Raw genomic sequence first — 6,454 nt, forward strand, 5'->3', positions numbered from 1 at the left:
AGAAATAAGCAGGGTTTCTTGGTAACAGCATTTTTCTCGGTTGGACTCTGACTTGCTAGAGACAAGCAGATATTCCCGCGGCTCCTTTAAGGGAAGATTCCTGACTCAGCTTGAGCGGCAAAAAACCGCACAGCTTTCAAATAACTCTGCTAACAATTTATTGGTGTGTATGAGAGATGGCAATGGCAGTGACCACATCTCCAAGCCGGCAGCATGCAGACCAAGGCAGTGAGCGCAGCTTTCAGTGCTGGCGGTAAAATAGCAGCCGCCAACTTTTATAAACCTCGGCAGAAACAACAAAGACTTTCATTTTAACAATGTTGTTGTTTAACAGATAAAGACTCATGGCCAGAAAAAGATAAAGATTTACAGTAAAGACAGATTCACATTAAGAAAATGTGCTAAAAGTTTACAGTGTGTTTTAAAAAAATACATAAGCATATATAAAAAAAAGATGAAAAGCTCAGAGAGAATCTGGTTACTGTATGCTATTGTGTTGTCTCTACATTGTTTGACTGCTGAGAAAATAATAACAACTGATAAAGGAAATGTTGCTGCATTAATTCAATTTATATATTTTAAAAATGCTTTGACTCCAACATTTAAGTTCAAGGACAAGTTACTGGGGAAAAGGATTTCTATTTTTGTTTCCACAGAAAATAAAAAGCTGTGGATTCCTTCCAGACTAATGTGGTTTGATCAAGCCAGGCCCCCTGAAACAGAGTTCCTGATGATCCAACATTCAAAACAATTTGAATAAGGCAGACTTACAGATTACAGCCAGGATTTCTGCATCTTCTCAGGAACCCCCATGACAGCGCCCCCTATCAGCAGGAAGTAGTTTGGAAAGAACGACGCCCAAATTCCCAAATATTGTTTATAAATGTTTGGTTTCATTTAAATGGACTTGGTTATAAATGGGTAATGATCACAACCAATATTCTTTTTAAAGGTAAAAAGGGAATTATGGTATATATATGGATACTTTGTATTGGAATGGATTTTCATTTATTGATACAATTTAAGGTCAATTTTGTGATGTATATATTTCTCCTTTTGTTTAGGTATTGTGTTTATATAGTTCATTCAGAAACATATTGTATAATGTACTACAGATTATAGATAATTACCTATGATAGTCAAAGTTTAGAGTTAAGTTAGTTAGGTTTTTCAAGATGCACAGAGATCTATTTGAGATAGATAGGCATTCTTCAAACCTTTCAAAGACCTACAGAATATGGCATTTAAAATGGCTTAGGGTTTTTCTTGACAATGAGACATAATTGTTCCTGGCAACACCACCTGCGTCAGAAAGGAAGATGGACATTAAAGAAAAACGTTATGGAGTTTACTTCCAATATGGCAAGACTAGCCATTTGGACAAGATACTGCTCTTGTCTGGAATGTTTGACTTTATGCTGTATAAACTGGACATGCAGGACCCACAGAAAAGTGACTGCTGATTCAAGATGGACATTGCTACAGAGTTCCTGCTTCATGGAAGAGTCTGCGAGACAGTATGCAGGACACAGAGAAAAGTGACTGACAAACTGCGAATACAAGAAGACAGTTTAAAGTTTCCTGTGTTGCTGAAGAGTCTGCTAGACACACTATGGCCTATGGGCTGAAGATGGAAGATTACAAAAGAACCTTGGGTGACCAGGCAGTGAGTTGTCTCTGTCATTTCTAGAGCTTATATACTATCCTTCTGTGGTCTTTGAAGGAGTTGAAGACAGATAGTTATGGTTATAGTTTTCCTTAGTATTAAAGATAAGTTACATAGACTTTAGACACACAAAGATAGGATAGATGATGGAATATTTTCTTCAAATCTTGCTAAATGTTAATGGACTAGTGTTAACTGTGATTCTTATTTGATAACTGTTATGTGATATATTTTGCTATGTTAAGGTTAAAACCCTTGTTTTTATTTAGACAGAAAAGAGGAGATGATGGGAGGTGTCATTCTGTATATGTTTCTCATACTGGTTAATAATAAAGCACTGTTGGCCAATAGGAAAGGAAGATAGGAGGGACTAGGAGACAAGGAGGAAATAGGAAGTAGTAAGGAGAAGTCAAGATGGAGAGACTGGGGAGACCAGACGCCTGCCCCACTCCCCGGTAAGAAAAGACCACGTGGAAATACATAGATCAGCAGAAATGGGTAATAATTAAGACAGAGCTAGCCGATAAGAAACTAGCACCTGGCCAACAGCATAATATCGAATACAGAATCTCTGTGTGTTATTTGGGGCTGGCGCGGCGGCGGGACAAGACCAGGCGGCGGCAGGCGGGAAAACAGTACATGTTACAACTCCTAGCATTTTAGAATTAATTTTCTGAGACATGCTTTCTCGTTGACAATGGTTGCTTTGATCCCAGTATGTTGCTTTCCAGTGCAATGTATTCTAAAATCTTAAACACACCTCATTAAATTAAGCGACTGTTTACCATCAGAAGGTAGAAGGATTTTTTTAAACACCTAATTTGAGGACACTAATTACTTTTAAGGAGATATTTAATAAATGGAACTCATTAATCTGTAACACTGCACATTGATTTAAAAATAATCCACCTCTACATCACCAGTGATCTCAATGACAAGAAGATAAACAAGTATGACCCTAGTGTTTTAAAACTCTCCATATGTGTCATGAAGTTGACTGTCCATTACACTTACAGCAAAAAGATTTGCATGTGGAGCATGGATGCTGCCTTCAGACCAGAATAGAAAGAATAGTTTATTGCATGCACTGCAAGGAGAAACAGGGTGTATTTCAGTTGCTGTATCCATCATAAAAAAATGGCCGTGATTGCTGCATTGTGATGGTTTGAATGTGATTGCATCTATAATCTCATAGGTAATGGCAGTAGTAGAAGGAGGAGCTTTGTTGCAGTGACTGTGGCATTTTGAGAAGAAGAGTATCATTGGTCATGGGTTTTGGGGTTTCCTATGTTTTGGATATGGGCAAGTATATAAGATGTCTTATTGAGGCCTGCATATCAAGATGTAGCCAGCACCATATTCTTCTTCAAATCATGCTCCCTTCTATGATGAAAATGAACTCAATTTCCGACACTGTGAGCCAATCCAATTACGTGTTTTCTTTATAAAATTTGTGGGGGATCTCTTTCTTGCAAGTAGAGTGATGCATATTTCATCCCTGATTGTCACTGTCGAGATTAGTGTTGGAATCCCTGACTGGGAAAGTTTTACCAAAGAGGCAGAGACAGGTTGATCTCTGTGAGTTCTGGACCAGGCTGTTTTAAAAGAGCTAGTTCCAAACCACTTTAAAAGTCACAGAGAAACCCTGTCTTGAAATACAACAACAAAATTTTTTGAAGTGTGCATGGTGTTTAGTGGGTGGACAGGGCAGTTTCCACATGTCGTGGCATTATACATGTGGTCAGAAGCAGAAATTAAATCATTCTTCTGTATTTATTTTGTGTGGGCATAATGGGGCTGGTTTTGCCTTAAACCACAAGGAGCCATTAGAGTTTGCAGAAGCATAGAAAGATATTACCCCCATTTTAGAGAGCGCTCTAAACCATGAGGCATCTCTTTTGGGAAAAATGTCAGTACCTGGAGGGTTAGAAGCAAAAGGGAATGAGTATTCTTCTGAATCAATTTTGAGGGAGTTGTGAATTCTTTTTATTTAAGATCTAAACAACTAACATGATTGGTAGCTGGGTAACAATGGTCAAGATCTCGGTTTCCCTGGCTGAGTTTCCTCTGGTGTTTTGATAAAAAGTTGGTTATATTTTCCAGCTTTTGTTCTTGTCTTTGTATCTGCATCTCCCCTTTATCCTTTCCCCAATATTGTATACCTTCTTGATCACCATACATTTGTTGTAAATATAAAGATCACAGTATGTCAAAGTATGACCTGAATGTTTCCGGGATTTTTTCCATGTCCATCTTTATGTCCCCCATTTCATTTCTGATTTTGTGAATTTGCATGTTCTCTCTCTGATTTTTCATTAGATTGGATAAAGTTTTGTCTATCTTGTTGATTTTCTTGAAAAACCAACCCTTTGTTATATTGATTTTTTTGCATTATTTCCCTGGTTTCTGTTTTATTGATTTCAGCCCTCAAATTTATTACTTTCTGGTGTCTTCTCCTCCAGGGTGAGTTTGCTTCTCTCTGTTCTAAGGCTTTCAGTTGTGCTGTTAATTCTCTATTATGACTATCCTCTGTTTATGTTCATATGGGCACATAGTGCAATGAACTTCTCTGGTACCACAGCTCTCAAAGTGTCCCATTAGTTTGGGTATCTTGTGTCCTCATTCTTGTTGAATTTTAGGATGTCCTTAAATGTCTTTGATGCAGGTATGGTGCAATTGAACATTGTTCAGTTTCCATGAGTTTGTAGGGTTTCTGCGATTTGTGTTGTTGTTGTAATCCAATTTCTAAAGCATGCTGGTCATATAAGATACAGGGGACTATTTCAATTTTCTTATATCTGTTGAGGTTTGGTATTGCCACCTACTATTTGGTCAATTTTAGAGAAGGTTTCATGTGGAGTAGAGAAGAAGTTATATTCTTTTCTGTTTGGATGGTACATTCTATAGATGTCTGTTAATCCCAACTGAGATGAAACTTGTGTTAATTCTTTTGTTACTTTGTTAAGTTTGTGACTGGTTGTCCTGTCTAGTGGTGACAGTGGTGTGTTGAAGTCTCCCAATATAAGTGAGTGAGGTTTTATGTGAGGTTTGAGTTTTAGTAGCGTTTCTTTTATGAATGTGTTTGCCTTTGTATTTGGATCATAGTAGTTCAGAATTGAGACTTTGTATTGATGGATTTCTCCTGTGATGGATACGGAATGACTGATTTCATCTCTTTTGATTAATTTTGGTTGGAAGTCTAACTTGTTAGATTTTAGGATAGCCACACCTGCTTGCTTCTTGGGTCCATTTGATTGGAAGACCTTTTCTTAGCCTGAGGTAATGTCTATCTTTGAAGCTTAGATGCATTTCTTGTATGCAGGAGTGAGATGGATTCTGTCTTCATATCCACTCTGTTAGCCTGTGCTGTTTACAAGAAAGTTAACTAATGTTGAGGGAGGGTAAGGACCATGGATTGTTAATGCTTGTTTGTTTTAGATTTGTTGTTGGCAGTGGTATTGTGAATTTATTAGTCTGCTTTACCCTTGATTTGCGGTGAAGTGGATTATCTTTTGCCTACTTCTTTGTGAGCATAGTTAACTTCCTTGGGTTGGAGTTTTCCTTCCAAATCTTTTTGTATGGCTGGATTTGTAGATACATATTGTGATAATCTGGCTTTGTCATTAAATCTCTTGTTTTCTTCATCTATACTGATTGAGAGGTTTGCTGGTTATAGTAGCCTGGGCTGGCATCCGTGGACTCTTTATACTTGTAGAACATCTGTCCAGGACCTTCTCACTTTGAGGCTTTCCATGGAGTAGTCAGGTGTAATTTTCATAGGTTTGTCTTTATATGTTACCTTTAATTTTTCCTTCGCTGCTCTTAATGTAATTTCTTTATTTGTATGTTAGATATTTTGATTATTATATGTCGAGGAGTCCTCTTTTTTGATGTTTGGTGTGCTCATTGTACTTTCATGGGCATGTCCTTCTTCAGATTGGGAAAGTTTTACTCAATGATTTTGTTGAATATGTTTTCGGCACCTTTGAGGTGGGCTTCTTCACCTTCCTCTATGCCTATTATTCTTAGGATTGGCCTTTTCACAGTTTCCCATATTTCCTGGATGTTTTGTGTTTAGGATTTGTTGGATTTATGATGTTCTTTGGTCGGTGAATTTATTTCCTCTACTTTATCTTCTTTGCCTGAGATTCTCTCTTCCATCTCTTGAATTCTGTTGGTTATGCTTGCATCTGTAGTTCCTGATCATTTGCCCAGTTTTTCCATTTCCAGCATTCCTTCGGTTTACATTTTATTTATTGTCTACATTTCCATTTTCAAGTCTTGAAACCTTTCCTTCACTTGCTTAATTGTGTTTTCTGGCTTTCTGTACTCTCTTCAAGAAATTTGTTCAGTTTTTCCAATTCTTTGTTTGTTTTTTTCTTCCATTTCTTTAAGGTATTTTCTCACATCTCCTTCATGTTTTATGGCAATAATTTTTGATTCGTTCTCTTCTACTTCATCTGCTTTGTTTTGTTCTGGTCCATTTGGTGTAGATTCTGCAGATTCTGGTGCTGTTGTTCTTGTCATTCTGTTGTTAGGTGTTTTATTGTATGGCCATCTTCCCATAGCTTCTTCCCTGGTGTGTTTTGGTAGGTCAGAAGTTTGATATCTGTAGCTCTTGGTTTTCAAAGCACCCTGGGATGTCTCTCCATAGTCAGGGCCCAGAAATGAGGCTATAAGTTCAGATTCCAGCAGAAGACTGGCGATATAAGTCAAAGATTTCGAAGGCTGGGACCCAGGATGTTCATTAAGCTGATAGGCAGATCTAGCCTGGGCCTGGCACTCTCC

The sequence above is a fragment of the Phodopus roborovskii genome, unplaced genomic scaffold (genome assembly GCF_943737965.1).
Source record: "Phodopus roborovskii unplaced genomic scaffold, PHOROB, whole genome shotgun sequence".
NCBI lineage: Eukaryota > Metazoa > Chordata > Mammalia > Rodentia > Cricetidae > Phodopus > Phodopus roborovskii.